A 17,355-nucleotide genomic window follows, 5' to 3' on the forward strand; every position below is an offset into this window, starting at 1 on the left:
AAAAAAAAAAAAGAAAAAAAAAGAGAGAAAAGGCTAGAATTTCTTCTTTCAGAGTTGTCAATGCATTAAGGGGTAATTCTAAGTAGAAAAATAGGTTTTCTTTGCCTTTAAGAGAGCAACAATAGAAAATACCCTAAAATTTCAATAAATATCAATGTTTCTAGGAGACAGTCTTGCTAGGCTTCTAAGATTTTAAAGCCAGATGTACTAAAAACCTTGAAGGGGCTGGGCGCGGTGGCTCACGCCTGTAATCCCAGCACTTTGGGAGGCCAAGATGTGCGGATCACCTGAGGTCAGGAGTTTGAGATCAGCCTGGCCAACGTGGCGAAACCCCATTTCTATTAAAAGAACACATAAATTAGCCAGGCGTGGTGGTGGGTGCTTGTAGTCCCAGCTACTTGGGAGGCTGAGGCAGAAGAATTGCTTGAACCCAGTAGGTGGAGGTTGCAGTGAGCTGAGATCACGTCACTGCATTCCAGCTTGGGCAACAAAGTGAGGCTCTGTCTCAAAAACAAAACAAAACAAAACAAAACAAAACAAAACAAAACAAAACAATCTTGAAGATGCTAACTGAAACCTTTAAACAGCATCCAGTTTTGGAAATGACGTCTTCATGCCACAGTATGGATGACTGCTACTTAAAATGTTTAGTTACTTTGTAGTACTAAAAGTTGTGACATCTGTTAAGGAAGTGTGGTTGGGAAGATAACTTACTACAGTGAATATTTTCCTAAAGGTGACAAGTTTATCTTCCAAGTCTCTGTATAAAATGTCCCCAAAGGAGATCACTGGGGTTGGGGTGGGGGATGGCTGATGCTTCACTCTAAGGGAGTCACTGCTTCTATGAAAGAAAGAGGAACATTCTCTGCTGTCCATTGGTTCAGACCTTCAAAGGCACTATCAGTTCCTAACTGTTCTTTGCCATGTCAAAATTTCATCTGTAAGGAAAGAGAAATCTTCCCACTGCAAGACCTCCGCTTCTTAATATGCTTTTTACTCTCCTGCCACCAGCCAGAGTTCTCCTTGCTCATAATTTTCTAGGACATTTGGAATACTTGAAATGTTATTTATCTTGTGATACTGGTCAGGAAACAGGACAAGAAGCCCTACCAGCCACATAAACTACTTGGGGAGGTTTTACTCTGTGTAAATAAAAATGATGCATGTCTTAATCCATTCAGGCGCCTATAACAAAATACCATGAACTTGGGTGGCTTGTAAACAACAAACATTTATTTCTCGCAGTTCCAGGAGTCAGAAATTCCGGGATCAAGATGTCAGCAGACTTGGTGACTGGTAAGGGCCAGTTCCTCATAGATGGTGCCCTATTGCTGTATCCTCACATGGTGGGAGAGGCAAACAACCTCCCTCCAACCTCCTTTATAAGAACACCAATCCTGGATAGGCGTGGTGGCTCATGCCTACAATCCCAGCACTCTGGGAGGCTGAGGCGGGTGGATCACTTGAGGTCAGGAGTTCGAGACCAGGCTGGCCAATATGGTGAAACCCCATCTCTACTAAAAATACAAAAATTAGCCTGGTGTAGTGGCGTGTGCCTTTAATCCCAGCTACTAGGGAGGCTGAGGCAGGAGAATTGCTTGAACCCAGGAGGTGGAGGTTACAGTGAGCCGAGATCATGCCACTGCACTCCAGCATGGACAACAGAGCAAAACGCTGTCTCAAAATTTAAAAAAAGAAAAGAAAAGAAAAGAAAAAAAAAGAAAAAAGAACACCAGTCCCATTCATGAGGGCTTTGCCTTTGCAATCCAGTCATCTTCCAAATGTCCTACCTCTCATCACTGTCGCCTAGGGATTAGGTTTCAACACATGAATTCTGCTGGAACACCAACACTCAGACTCAGATAATAGCAATGCATATACAAAATAATCAGGAGAAACACTCTAGCTACTTGCAAATTTTTTTTTTCTTAAGCGACAGGGTCTTGCTATGTTGCCCAGGCTGGAATGTAGTGGCTATTTATAGCACGATCGTAGTGCCACAGCCTTGAACTCAAGCCTCAAGCCTCCCTTACTAGACCTGGTGTTACTTACACATTTTAATAGAAAAAACAATAAATGACTTTGTGGGAGTCTTAGGTCCTTGATTCAGTGATTAATTAGTTGTGACACTGTGGAAAATTTTTCCTTTACCTTTCTCAATCTTAGTATCTTACCAGTTAAAAGAAATGACTGAAATAGAACAGGGGTATGAGCTTGCGGATTCTAAGGATGATTTCAAGGCATGTTGAAATTGTACACATATGAGTATGTGTGTATTCTGGGAAAGACCTTCAAGTATATCCATAATATTAAAAAGTTAAAAATTAAAACTACCCTCTCAGGTTACTTCCACACAACTCTGGAATACCATGACTCGAATCAACTTACCCAAATAAACTCAAAGCTTGAACTCAGACTCAGGTGAGCATAATACTCGGTATCAAAACTGCCCACCCCAGAAATGCTGTCCCTGAATGTATACTACCTAATCCCCACCAAGAACCACTCTCTAGTCCTTCACTCTGTTTTACTGTTCTTCAGAGCACTTTGTTGCATGACATTATACCTTGCATTTGCCTATTTCCCCTCCTCTAGCATATACGCTTCATGCAAAAAGGGTTTTTTCTGTTTTCTCTGTTGGATATTTTCCCTGTGCCTGTTAACAGTGCCTGGCACATATTAAGTGCTCAAAAAATCTACTGAATGAATTAATTTTTAAAAAATCTGTAAAATGAAGCATGTCGGAGCAAATACTCAGATACATTAATTTTCTTTTCAAAAACTCTAGGGCCTGCTATGAGCCGTGCACTCTACCAGGCATTTTACGAAATTATCTATCTCAATCTTCATACTAGTACTTTAAGGCAAGTTTCCCAATCCTTAGAGATTTTCTAAAATAATACACCTGTAAAAAGGAGCCAGGCAATCTATTATAGAAAAAGCTGCTTTATCAGGATTCAAGTGCCAGATCTGCTGGTAACTCTGTGGTTCACTTACATAAGCCACATATCCCCTCAGGAACTCAAAGTTTTCACGTTTGTATCATGGGGATAATGCTTGTACCCTCTACTGCAGGTCATCAGGAAAATAAATGTGAATATAAACACTTAATAAGTTAGCAGTGATGGGCAAATGTCTATCATAGTAAGTGATGTGTTGGGGTGGTTTCTGCAGAGATTTGCTATAAGCTGTTTTGCTATATGAAGGCAAGAGAGCAGGGGACAGCTATACAGTACTCTCTTAAACAGGAACAGAATGTCCTGAAATCCAGAGGGCCCCAGGAAAGGCTACCAACTCAACAAGGTGATGGCCAGGCCCAACTCCAACCTGTTGTCTACTCCTTTCCCTCTCAATTGCATTTATCTGTAAAGAAAAAAAAAATATGTCCCAAATCTAGCCCAGGACCAAAACTTTTTGCATGCTGGAATTCACAAACTCTTCCAAGAAATTAGCTTTCTTGATAAAATGCTTAAGCATTTTTTTTCCCAGTGGGATTAAGACTTGTTCTTAGAAACCAGTCACTCACTCACCCAGATGACTGTCAGTCAAGCATCTGGTTATCTTTAACCAATGTTCTTTTCGTATCTAGTGTAATAATGGGTATCAAAGAATTGTGTACAATTTCTTACTATTCTAGGTGAGTTTGTTCGTGCATTCTTAAAATGGATGATGGTAACCAAATCACTTTGGTATCAAATTAGTTTCTATTAAGTATATTTATAAAGGTGATATTCTTTTTTGTTATTGTTTTTGTAAAAGAGCGTCTTGCTCTGTCACCTTCGCTGGAGTGCAGTAGTGCTATCATAGCTCACTGCATCCTTCCACCTCAGTCTCCTGAGTAGCTGGGATTACAGGCTCCAGCCATCATGCCTGGGTCCAAAAGAGTGATATGTTCTAACCATGCTCTTTCCCTATCTGATATCCCTGTGTACACCAAGGGGGAATCTTTAAATTGGCCTACTAGGGACCTAACAGTTGATACCTAATTTGACTGAAAAATTTTCTTTAGTGTCCAAACCAGTGATCTTCAAGCTGGGGTACGGGGCTTGGGAGTCTTATTTGGAGTGATTGACAATGTGGTGGAATCTACTTCTAAATCAATTAACCCTGCCTAAGAGGACCTCCTTCAAAATACATATTGTCCTACTTGCTCTTTCCAACCATATTCTTTTTCCCCTTTTCAAATTCACCCTTTTACTGTAGTAAAAAAGAAAGGCAAACATCTTATTTCTCAGGAGTTCACTTATGGTGCATTGTCTTGGGGTATAAAATCTCCAGGCCCCAAGCAGAGGGCCATTTTGAAATAACCATAGGATTACAGATACCGACAAAGTGAAAGACTTTCAGGCCTGAGAAAAATCCTTTTGGGAGTCAGAGTAAAGTTTCTATTTCTTTGATTAGATCAACACTGGAGGAAGACCTAATCAAACCATCAAGCAATAGAACATTGAAAATCGTTTTGTGATAAATCACCAGATATCTTTGGGCATAAAACTCAGGAGTTTAGAAGACAGAATGGAATTACACTGACTTCATTCCCATGTATTTATATGGCAAGACTTCTTAAGCATTTCCATTTAAAAGAAACACTTGCTTTGATCATATGTGTTGTTCTGGTCAATTGTGTACTAGTGAAAATCATAATAACAATTCAAAAGAAATGTTTTCAACATTTAGAGCCTTATTGTCACAAGTACTTTTTTAAAAACAAATATACTGAGTGTGTGTGTTTGTGTGTGTATGTCACAAAAGACATGATAATCAATGAAAACTTTCAATCATAACAGTGTTACATTTTATAGAATAGTTTTATAGAATAGAAGAGGAATAAAATGAGTTCCATGAGAAAAAAGATCTATGTAAAATTCCTGACTTTTCTAGAAGAGCTTATTTTTATGCTTCTTAAATGGATGATGAGAAACATCAAATTACTTTGGTATTTAATTTAACTTCCATTGGGTACATTTAAAAGAGTGATTTTAAAACCCAATAGTTATAACATTAGAAATGCAACTGTCTGCAACTATTCAAAATTATGATGAAAAATTTCAGACATTAACTTTAAAATGTATGAGAACAAATCGTTTTCAAAATCCTTGTAGAGGATACTCAAAAACATTCAGAGATACTGTTATAAACTACTTGTAAGCCAAGAAGAGCCTGTGTTAATCATCTAAAATTTTGACTTCTAATAGAAAGCCAAAGTCAGGATTATTTCATTAAAGTACAAAAGCCATCTCAAGCATCCCCTACAAGTTGCTACATCTGGAACTCTGAACACAGTAAGTGTTCAATAAACCCTAGCTCATAAACAAAGTACTTTAGCTATTCAACCGATATCTATTAACAGCATGTATAATATACCTCGTTACTTCTAACCTTCAAGGAGATATTCTTTAAAATTTTATGTAAATACCAGTCAAAAGCACGTTATTGAAATGAAGCCCTAGACTAGGTAATAATTATGCTAATTTTATTCCCTAATTCTCTCCTGGATATCCACCGCATGCCCACAGTATGCCATGTATGACGTCTGGCCCAGGAATCCCAGGAAATGAACAAAATATAGTGTTTATCATGAAGAAGCATCCAGGAGGAGGCCAAGATGTTCGTTAGCCTAGGTACTATGATAGGTATAGCTCAGAAGCGGCACAGAAGAGGGAATGAGGAGCTGTTGGGGGTGACAGGCAGAGAGAAGGTGTCAGGAAGGGTCTTTCAGAAGAGGTATGCTTTAACTGAGCCTTGAAAGATCGTCGTGTGCTTGTCAAGAGGATCCCAAATAAAGGGAAGGAACAAAGCTATGGAATGAAACCATCTGGCTATCTAGAACCTTCCTCCCTGTACTGCAAATAGTTTAGGACAGCTGGTGTATGGGGGTGTGACCGCACACTGTGTCTATAGGACATGCACTGCGGACACAGAGATGACAGAGTGGCAAGAGATGAAGCTGAAGAGTTGCAGAAGTCAGACAAAGGAAGACTTTCACACATGCCACACCATGGTGTTTCGACTTAATCCTGAGGCACAGGGAGCCATTAAAGGCTTATTAAACCAGGCAATTATGGGATGAGATTTGTCTTTTGGAAAGATTACTTTCTGCAGTGTGGACAATAAATTTGTAGGTGATGGTGGCAGAGACGATGCTCAAGACTACAAAGTCATTATCAGTTAGAAGATAACTGGCAGTGTTCCTGAAGACTCACAGCAGAAAATGGGCTGTAGAGGAAGGGCAGTGATAGAAGGACTTGAAGGCTATAGACTCTAGACAAATGGGTTACCAATCCTATAAGAGGACTGTAGGGAGAATAAAGCAAGGAGAAGCTCAGAATGAGTTCCAAGAAACTTGGGATACATACTTGGGTAAATAGTATTGCTGTTGGCAAAAATACACAGTCTAAAGATGAACAGAAAATTCTGAGGAAAGCATCTTCAATACACTAACTCCAGGCCCTCATTTGTTCTGTGAGGTAGGTGGCATGGATATTATTATCCCCATTTTATAACTACTTGGTGTATTAGTCCATTCTCACACTGCTAATGAAGACATACCCAAGATTGGGTAATTTATAAAGGAAAGAAGTATAATTGACTCACAGTTCTTCACGGCTTGTGGGGGCCTCAGGAAACTTACAATCATAATGGAAGGCATCCCTTCACAGGGTGCCAGGAGACAGAACGAGTGTCCAGTGAAGAGGGAAGCCCCTTATAAAACCATCGGATAGTGTGAGAACTAGCTCACTATCGCAAGAACAGGATGGGGGAAACTGCCCCCATGATTCAATAATCTCCACCCAGTCCCTCCCACGACACGTGGGGCTTATGTAAACTACAATTCAAGATGAGATTTGCGTGGGCACACAGCCAAATCGTATCAGTGAGGTAATATTATTCACCCACTATCACATGCAGCAGTTTGGCCACGTTTACTACACACCAGACTTGAGAGCAGTTCAACAAGGGAGACAAAGTTCTTGCTTTCACAGAACTTATATTTTGGTGGGGGTGAGGGGAATAGAGCATAAACAAGCAAGCAAACAATAAACCAAGGTTTGAAAGACTATGATGGGAACATAGGTAGGGGGTATGGGTACTTTTGGCCAGGGAATGTATTTCTGAGGTCACATTTGAGCTGACTCTCGAGCAGAAAGTAGTCATGGAAATTTATAAGGGAAGAGCATTCCAGGCAGAAAGAACAACTGAGAAGCCCCTGAGGTAGGAAGGAGCTTGGTGTGCCACTGAGGGAGGAACTGCAAATACCCAGGCAAATCCGAAGCAGGAAGTCCAAGTTACAAGGGCATTCCAGGGAAAGGGAGGGTGAAAGACTCTGGCACCTTAGGGCACCACTGGCCAGCATAAACTCTCCGGGATTGCCTGCAAACCTGACCACCCTGCACAACGCTGTGCCTCTGAGAAACAGCAATGATGACTGAAGGAAACCAAAATATTGCACCCCAAAATATACTTCTTTGACATATTTTGAGATGGCTGTTAGGAGGGCAAAACAGAAGTAAGCCTGTAAAGCTGTCATTTATTGGGGAGACTTGTGTCTGCAGAGTATCTGCATTGATGCAGCCAGGCTTTCTCTGAGGCCCCACCTTGTCTGTCTGGATCTAGGAAAGATTAACTGAGAGTCTGACAGATTTAAAGGTCTGAAAGAAACATTTACCATCTATTCTATCTGAGGGCTGCTACCAGAGAGGTTCATTTAGATAACAAGACCACCTTTGCTGGCCAGGCCTCCTCTTCTCTCCTTCCCATAACCTGTCTTGCCACCATAACCTGATTTACCACCATTACTTGTTTTTAGCCATGCTCTCAGCCCCTGTTCTTTCTGTTACCTCAAGATGGTGTATAAGCATTAACCATCTGGCCATTTCTTTTGAGTTTTTAAAATATTTTATACGACTCCTGTGCATACATGTGCACATAATAAAATTTATCAGCCTTTTTTTCCTGTGAAGCTATTATCACTTTGTTTCATAGACTCAAATTATCAAACCTTCAGGGAAAAATTTAAGCTTCCCTACATGATCCACAAATGCTTCTCAAAGACAAGTCATTGCTTAGCTTAGGACTGCTTATTTTAGCATTGAAATGGGGCCAGGAATAAACTCAGTTTTGTTAAGAGAAATGAAGTTAAAATCTTTAGATGAACAGAATTTATCTTAAATTTGTCGACTCAGAGCAAGAAACATTCTGCAGTGCAATGGCTCATGGTTTAACCCCCAAGGCTCAGTCATGCCATACCACAATACATGTAAAATACCACAATACGTGGAAGATGCATCAAAGTAGAGTGTTCCCTGCCATCCTCCAAGGCTGTTACAGGGATTAGAGAGGCATCATTTCCCCTACAAACTCCCCCTAATAGCTCAGCAGGACACGGCAAGGAGAAATGGTACCTTCTAATGCACCTGCCAATAGCACCCCCTGCCATGCTGGTTCTTGTCTGTGCAAAATGGAAAGGTACAGAGGGACTGGCCGTGGGGGTTGTCCACCGTCTTTGAGAAGGCCATCCCATGCCTAGTCCAGTCACCCAACCCTCTGAAACACACTGCTCATACTTCCCATCCTGTGGTCATTTTCCATTGCTGCTTTATGGGCTACTGATTTTTTTTGCCAACAGTCTTTCTCCATTCAGCCACATGGTTTCAAATTCCATTGGCTAAGGATGATGCAAATCAACCCTCTGACCCTCTACAAAAATATACTATTTTACAGTGCCATCTCAGATGCATCTGCTTGTTGTATGAAGACAGCATCTGTATTTAAAGTTTGCTAATATAGCCCAAATAAACTGTAAAAGCATTAGATTATTCCTGAGTGTCACATTGAGAAGTTATACATGATATACTCTTATTTTATTTATTATTATTTTTTTGGAGACGGAGTCTTGCTCTGTTACCCAGGCTGGAGTGCAGTGGCATGATCTCAGCTCACTGCAAGCTCCGCCTCCTGGGTTCATGCCATTCTCCTGCCTCAGTCTCCCGAGTAGCTGGGACTACAGGCACCCGCCACCATGCCTGGCTAATTTTTTTTTTTTTTTTTTTTTTGTTTTTAGTAGAGACAGGGTTTCACCATGTTAACCACGATGGTCTTGAACTCCCGACCTCAGATGATCCGCCCACCTCAGCCTCCAAGCGCTGGGATTACAGGCATGAGCCACCATGCCCGACCAGTGTCTCCTTTATAGCAACCTCACAGTGACAACTTCTCATCTGTTTGCAGTGAGTGAGTGATTCACCCGTCCTCCCCAGTATGGTCCAGATCTTCATGAGAGTGGGGACCATGTACATTTTTGCTCATCATCATTGCCTGGCACAAACTAGATGCTTAACAGCTACTGAAGAAAAAATACTGTGAAATATTTTAAATGGTGGTAATGTTTACCTTCTGAGAGTGGCTCAGCCAAAAGTAATTCAAGGCTGAGGAAGGTTAAGGCTTAAACATTCTGTATCACTAACCATTCTGTATTTTGTTATATCAAAATATATAGAAAAAATTTTGCTATCACTTGGGTGATAAACTGATTTTACAGATAATTTTATAACTTTTAAAAAAACAGAATAAGTGCTGATTTTTGAAAAGGCTCACACAGGTTAGGCCAAATTAAAAAAGAAAAGCTACCACTTTACTGAGGACAGTATTAAGCACTTTACATACTTTTTTCATTCAACCCTAACAGTCAGCTATTATCCAGTTTACAGATAAAAAAAACTGAGAAAGAGAGAGAGACTATGGTTGCATACTGAGGGAGGATTTGTGTCCAGATCTATTTGATTTCACGGGCCATGTTTTTTGGCTAAGAATAACTGCTGACATTGAGTAATAATGTCTTGCTCCCTGACACTCAAAAACCTCATCTCCTCCCATGACAAGATACAACACAGCAGTCTGATAACACCAAGTGGGGTAAGTGCCCAGGTATTTAAAATATTAATAGGATTTGGGGGCCAGTGATGTTGTAGCAGGGAAACTAGACAATTCAAGGAAAAGAAATAAGGAGCAATATAAACAGCATTTCCTGAAAGCATGTTTTATGCCAGATACTACATTAGATGTGTTAATGTATAACATTTATTTTAATCCTAAGACTCCTGTGAGAAAGACAGTATTAGTCAAGGAAAAAGAGGGTTAGGATAGCTATGGTGTTTGGATACCTCCAAAATTCCCCACTTTTTGCTAAGGATCTGAGATCCTCTCTCTTTTTTTTAATTTAGCTAGGAATAAGACTGTCTGGAATAAGGATAGTATTTCTGAGTCTCTATTCCAGCTACCTGAGGTCATGTTACTAAGTTCTACGCAATGACATATAACAAGAAGTATATGACAGCATCCAGGAATTTTCCTTCAGAGACCATGGGCTCTTGCATTTCCCCTCCTTTTTTCCTTCTTTCCTCCTTTCTGCTACTTGGAACTTGGGGGTGATGGCTGAAGCTCCATCTTGGGATCATGAAACTGAGGGCCTCATCTTATTTATGGTAGATGATCCAAAAGGTAGAATCAGCCTAGTTCTCAGAAGACTGTAGAACCATCATACCAGCCATAGATTGCCTCTCTGCAAGTTTTTTTAATGTGAAAGAGAAACAAGCATCATTTTGACTAAGCCATTGTTCTTTGCAGTCTCTGTAGCTGTCAACTAGTTTTAACTAATCCACAACTCATCCAAAGTGATGGCACAGAATTCAGAATCAGGCCTGTCAGTCTGCAAAGTTTGTTCTCTTAGATAAAACCTTGAAGAACTCTTGCTTGTAATTTGCAAGAGATTTTGAAAAAAAAAAAAGTTTCAAAATGCTGAAAAGGAATCTGACAGAATAAGGAAGGTTCGAATATGCTCTTAAATCTGCTACCTGAGAAAGAATCAAAAGGAATATGCTACTCAACAATAAAGAATGTGGTCTCCATCAGAGATGAGCAGAGGAAGATCTCAGTCACCTGCATGGAGCTGGAAACAGAAGAGAAATAGAAGCTGTGCAGCTGGCAGTGTCTGTGAAAGATGCTGTGCTTGTCAGTCGAAGAACAGACATTGCAGAACGGAGCCCTGGAAACGGTCACAGGATGACAGATGAGAAGAAAGAATTTAAAGGGACTCTGAAATTTAAAAAAAGCAAGAGATGAAGTTTAAATATATACAGTCTAGAAAGAAACAAGTAGAATCACATGACCCATATCAAAAACAGCAAAACATCAAAAGGCCGAAGGGAAAGGTCAAGGTTGAAGCCTTGACAACTCATTTTTATTAATTTCCTTTACTCAGGTTCTCTGCAGCATTGAAGGAGTAAATGTAAATTGTGTTGCAATTCAGTAGAATCCTAAAGGAAAGGCAGTCATAGAACAGGGAGTTTACTGTTACCCTTTGTTCAGTTTCTAAATGAACCACAGTGATAAGAAGTCAGGAGAGAGATCAATGATTGGAGCTAGGCCTAATTTTATTTAAGATCAATCTTAATAATCAGAAAAAGAAAAATAGGTTATTATGTCTGCCAAAGGCATTAGTTTAAACACCAGAGAAATTAAGTCATAATAAAGGCATGTAGGAAGTTTAGAAAATATGGATGGGGAATAAAATGAAAGTAGGCAATAGCAATAAAAGGCAGCAATATGAAAACAGATATGACACAAATTAGAAGGCATTTTACAAATGGTTAAATAAATTCTACACTATAATTGGGTCTCCCAAATTCCTCTTGAACGGTCACAGGTCTGAACTGTTTGCTGATGTACCCAGTGCTCTGGGAGTCAGGATAGCAGTGGGGGGAACCTGCTCCATGCAAGGCAATGCAAATCATTCCACCAAGTGTGTAATAATATGACAGAATCAGAATGCATTCATTTCTAAAAATATCAGTGTGTGGTAGAAGGATGCTGGGAAGGAGAAATAAGAGTAAAATTTGAGAATTCAACTTTAGAGACACACCAAATGAAAATCGGGGATTGGATTCAACAGGCTATGAATAGTAAAAAATCCAGAAAACATAAAATACTCAGGTACCATCAGAAGAATTTGAAAACTAAAATACAAAACAAAACCCTTGTTTATAAGAAAAGTTTGGCTAAAGCAAGGATGTTCTAAATTGTAAAATATTTTCCCCCTTAAACTTCAGAAAACAACAAAAAATAACAAATTTCAGGCCACTGCAGGAAAATGCTCACAGAGATTAGCCTAAAATACTTGGAGGGCTTAGTATCCTTTAGGTTTTATTAAGCCCCTTTTCATTTTAATTACTGTTGGTGTTTTCATTCTGAGGATTCTGAAAATTAAAATAGCAATGGGAAATTGTGGTAGCGGTAGAGAAGAGATTTAAAAAAGCAAATCTCAACTAGTCAAATGAAATCATTCAGAATGTGAAAAGATTCATAATAGGCTGAACATGTTAGAACACCTTACCAATTGAAGAAAAAGAGAACACGTTTCAAAGAATGGTAAACTTAATTCCTACAAGCAGATTTAAAATTGTTTTGGGGGATACTAAGGCTAAGGAAAGTGCCATGAACCAAGGGTGCACTCAATGACATCATCACCCCCATTCTCTACCAGAATGAAGGGACCTCTTTTTAGCTTACAGAAGTATCAGACATGTTAGGGCTTATATTCTAAAATTACACAGGCCCAATTACCTTGGAGGGTTGGCTGTCACTTTCTATTCTCTGAGTAGAGCTGCTGACAAGGAAAGCCAGGAGAAAAAGAAAGTCGCCCTGGCACCCACAATTCAAAGAGCATTTGGGTTCACACCTGTAATCCCAGCACTCTGGGAGGCCGAGGTGGGTGGATCATTTGAGATCAGGAGTTCGAGATGAGCCTGGCCAACATGGTGAAACCCCGCCTCTACTAAAAATATAAAAATTAGCCGGGCGTGGTGGCGGGCGCCTGCTGAGGCAGGAGAATCACTTGAACCCAGGAGGTGGAGGTTGCAGTGAGCGGAGATTGCACCACTGCACTTCAGCCTGGGCGACAGACTGAGACTCTGTCTCAAAACAAAACAAACAAACAAAAACAAAACAAAGAGCATTTGGGGTTCTCAGGAGGTGTAGCCTGTACACATAGAGGGTACTGGAATGGTTTAAAAAATTATACTGCAGTTTGACTTGTTTTCCATCCTCACTCCTACACCTAGGTTTAGGGGACAGAATCATCTGATCAAGATACATTTGTTTTTAGATTTCTGGGGTGTTCTGGAAAGACTATTATATCATTTGCAAATGGGTTAAGTCTTTTAATAAAAATCATGCTATTTAATGTCTTAATATACGCTGAACAAATTGTTTTAATTTGGCTATATATTTACAATTTAAAATGTTCATACTTATATCTTTTATCAGTGGGACGTTTTGTTTGTTTTGTCTTTAGGCGAAGTGAATTTATTCAAGGAAGTTCACATGTCGGTTTTGTTCTTTTAGAGGGGTGTCTTTTTGACCACAAAGAAAAAAAGTCTTCCACAAATGTCATCCAAAGGCAATCTATGGACGTTAGGAAGTCAGTTGAGGACACAGATTAATGAGCCAATACTGAGCCTCCTCCCTTCTGACCTCTCAGCACCTGCTCAACTAAGCTCAGGGGAAACTCTTGAGTCTTCTTTTTAAATTGGTATCGCTTGCCCCTTCTTTCTCAAACAAATCAACAGCCAACACTGCCACCAAATTATAGGTAAACAACGAGTATCCAAGAGCGTAAAATAGTTCCCAAAAAACAGCGCCAGTGCAGGGGGCAAAACAGAGCAACCTAATGGGGGCACCCTCAGGGGAGTTGCGCTCACTTGGAGCGAGACGCCAGCCTGGGAAAGCGGAAACCCCTTCCCGCCCCGCCCCGAGGACTCACGCTCAGGTGCAACGCCAAGACTCCCGGGGGAGACAGAGGGACCCGCCTCCGCGCGACCGCCCACTCCTCTTGCCCCAAATGACCCCAGCATACAGGAGAGGTCCTCTGAGTGTGGGGCTCTGTCTCTCCCGAAGGCAGGGAGCAGAACGAAGCCGCCACTCGTCTCTGCAGCCGCGCGACCGACCCGCAGCCTGGCTCGCAGGTGAGGCGTGGACAGGTAACCGCACCTGCTCGGCCAGCCCCACCTGCTGCGTCCCCGTACCCGGTCCTCCTCCTCCCCACCGCGGTCGGCGCGACTCCCCCTCCTGGAACCGGGGTGTCACGCTCCGACCTACCTGCGCGACTCCAGTCCCGGGCGCCCGCGCTCCCCTCGGCGTGCTCCCGGGCCCCTCCGGGCGCGCAGGCGGCGGCCCCGCGCCTGCACTTTCCCGGCTGCCGGCGGCTGCGGGCTCAGCGGGAAGCCCCGGCGCTGCCCAGCTCACCGCCTCCGACCGGCTCCATTGTGACGCGGCGCGTTCCGCCGGCCAATGGGCGCGCGGCGGCGCGAACCGCTGACTAAGTTCGCGGGTGGAGGAGGAGGGGACTGGGCGGAGGCAGGGCGCGGAGGCGGTGACCACGGCGGTGGCGGTAGCAGTGGCGGAGGAGGAGGAGGAGGAAGAGGAGGAAAAGGCTGCAGCCGCTTCGGTAGCTGCTCCTGCTGTGAATTTTTCAGCTGCCTGGGCCTGAGTGTTTGCCCAGCTCTGGGGCTGCGGGAACTGGTGACTCACCTCTCACTGCTGGAAACAAAGCGCAGCTGCTATCTCCCCGAGCGCGCCATGTGGCCACCGCGGCCCCCTCGCCCAGCCTCGGATCCGCAGGAGGCAGCGCACAGCCACATGCCCCGCGGAGCAGCTGGAAAGAGCGGGGACTGCTTTCCAGAGGCGGGAGGGACAGGGGCTTTGGTGTGTCCCCCCGGCGCGCCACACCGGTGACCGGCAGTACACAGCGTGTGTCGGGCCCCAGCCTTCTCATGTGCGCGCCCCTGAGTAACTTGGCATTTATATAACGCGTGTTGAACCCTGAGGGAAAGCTAGGGTGCGAACGCGGGAACCTCCTCTTCGACAAGGAAGTCCCCTTACCTTTCTTTACCCTGCTTAGAAAGGTTGCAGGGCCCAGCCCCTGTGAGGGATGGTTTACAGTTGTACCAACTAAGCGGCTTAAGTTCGATTCTGGCCCTCCAATACCATTGGCTTCTCTCAAATGTCCTTATCCTCAGGATAGGGAGGGGACCATATGGCCGAAGGGCTGTCCCTATACTCATAACCTGCCTTTCACTGCGAATCAACTGCAGAGACACCTCAACTACTGCCCCACCTGCTTCTCTCCCAAGTGGCCCTGCATTTGAAGGCCAAAAATATTCCTTATGAAACAATTAATCCAAACCCAGAAATTCTAGGGACGTAAATATTTTTATCATCTTCATCCATTTCCCCACTCTTGCCCTCACCCCAGTTTTAACTCAGTTTGTGCCCTATTATCTTGAGCACACTGATTCAATTAGGCAAGATTTATATCTTTTAGTTGCTATGGTGATCACATCTCCATTTAAAAAAGAAAGGAAAAACAAGTTTGTACTGGCATCTCCCAAAGGAGTAGAATGAAGGCAAACAGACTCAGCATTTGGGGCATCCGAGCAGTTTGTGTAAATGGGAGTATAGCAAATGCACTATCGAGTTGTATGAGACGGAGTTGTGTCTCACACTGTTCAGATTAGGACTACAATTTGAGTCACCCTGAAAGGGAAAAAGAAGGCTGTCTTTGTGTCACTGATCTGTTCTTGTTCACTCAGTCCATTCTGGAATTGCAGATATCTTTTCTGAGTCTCGAAGGAAAAGCTGAAAGAACATTTCTTCACTTGGTCATTCAGTAAATTTTTATTGAGTTTATATGCGTGAGACACTGGGATTATGAACAGATCTACGAGTGTCATTTAAATTTAGGTTTGATCCTTACAGAAATATCTGAAATTCTCTCAGGGACTTTCTGATTAATTATTTTTGGTAGAAGAAAATTCTAAAAGACTCTGTCACTACTTCCACAGCCAGATTTACCCAAGTCTAAAATAGTGATTTTAAGCACCAAAAAAATGACAGGCAGGTCTCAATCGTTTTAGAGGTTTATTTTGCCAAGGTTAAGGACATTTCCCAGGAAAAAGCACAAATACAGGAACATCTGTGATCTCTGCCTTTTACAAAGAGAGTTTGTAAAGGACTTCAATATTTAAAGGGGAAAGAGCCAGCAGGAGGGGAAGGAGAAAAGAAAAAAAAAAAAAAAAAAGGGAAGTGAGAGGGTAGGCAAGGAGGGAAGAAGTTACATTCTTGTGAGGCTTTGATTAGTGCCCAGTGAATTCACATTTTGCATGTGAGGAGAGGGTAGAGGAATGGTGATTATGTGTTCCTCTTATGCTCAGTAAATCTACATTTTACGTAAGATAAATGTGAAAATGGGGGAAAGCCAATTATGAATTTGTCTTGAGGTGGGCAGAGGGATGATTTCTAGTCTTGTCCTTATACCATACCTGTGAAGATGAGCTGTTATCTTATTGTCATAGTGAGATTCACTCTGTTTTAGGGCTCATTTATAGGACAGAGATGCATTCTGAAAGATTTAGGGACCTACAAGGAATTTCTCTGTAAGCAATCTGTGAGGGAGGCTATCTGGGGAGATATGTGGCCTTCTATTGTTGCAGCTACCGGATAACAAAAGAAGGCAGTTTTTTTAGTGACTCAGTTTCAAAGGAAAAGCTTAACTTTTCCTTTGACATAGTGAGTGTGGGGTCCAGAGATTCCGTTTTTGTCTCACAGCACTTATTATGTACCCAGCCGTGTGCTAGACATCATGGATGATACCAAAGAAGCATGAAACTTGGTCCCTGACCCCAGCAGCCCACAACTTAGATGAATACAGAAAACAACGGCATCTTCTTCTCAAAGGAAATGAAGATTGAACAACATGGGCGTAAGTAGTCAGAAAATGCGTTATGGAGAGAAGAGAACTTAAATTTTTCAAACAGGAGCAGGATTTAAAAGGATTACATCATTTACCTTTGCCTTATTGGCCCTAAACTATATTAAAATAGCAAATCCAGCCTCCTGGCTCTTTCTGGCAAGCTGAGAATCTGGTAAAGAAGCCAATATGAAAATATTCTGTCTCTACAACATCTGAAGAATACCTCAAGGTAGAGTCATTACACTCAGGTGATAAAGGGGATAAGAATGAACAGTAAGTGTGGCCAGTTCCTCTATCCAGTGACATAAGCAAATTCACAAATAATAGAAAATGAAACAATCACTACAATTTGGTCTTCTGGTGGTTGAATTCCATGACCCACATGAAATAACCACCTAACTCCTGGGTTTGGCAGGTGTCTTCTGGGCTGATTCCCTGAAAAACAACCAAAATTTAAAGAAAATCTCTCAGTATCATCAACATTAAGCTATGCTCCATGTGGCCACCTTGATAAGAATATGGTTTTCTCTGAGTCTTGAGAAGAATTTTCT

The 17,355-nt window shown here is 42.0% G+C and overlaps 1 protein-coding gene and 1 long non-coding RNA gene across 9 annotated transcripts in view; one reads left to right on the forward strand and one right to left on the reverse strand.

Moving 5' to 3' along the window:
* Positions 1–14,345, reverse strand: part of LRRC8B (leucine rich repeat containing 8 VRAC subunit B) — a 74,509-nt gene extending 60,164 nt beyond the window's left edge. For 5 of the 7 annotated variants that reach the window (XM_017891257.1, XM_017891251.1, XM_017891250.1 and 2 more), the window contains exon 1: positions 14,152–14,345. The gene's annotated coding sequence lies outside the window, so the exon portion shown is untranslated. Of the gene's footprint in view, positions 1–10,935; positions 11,092–14,151 lie in introns of all 7 variants that reach the window. The other 2 variants (XM_017891253.1, XM_017891247.1) reach the window with 1 other exon arrangement.
* Positions 14,346–14,408: 63 nt separating this feature from the next.
* The window catches only part of LOC108541668 (uncharacterized), a 44,458-nt gene continuing 41,511 nt past the window's right edge, over positions 14,409–17,355 (forward strand). For both annotated transcript variants that reach the window (XR_001889023.1, XR_001889022.1), the window contains exons 1-2: positions 14,409–14,827; positions 16,660–16,813. This is a non-coding gene — a long non-coding RNA (uncharacterized LOC108541668). The remainder of the gene's footprint in view (positions 14,828–16,659; positions 16,814–17,355) is intronic.

Source organism: Rhinopithecus bieti, unplaced genomic scaffold (assembly GCF_001698545.2).
Source record: "Rhinopithecus bieti isolate Rb0 unplaced genomic scaffold, ASM169854v2 scaffold_19858, whole genome shotgun sequence".
In the NCBI taxonomy this organism is placed as follows: Eukaryota; Metazoa; Chordata; class Mammalia; order Primates; family Cercopithecidae; genus Rhinopithecus; species Rhinopithecus bieti.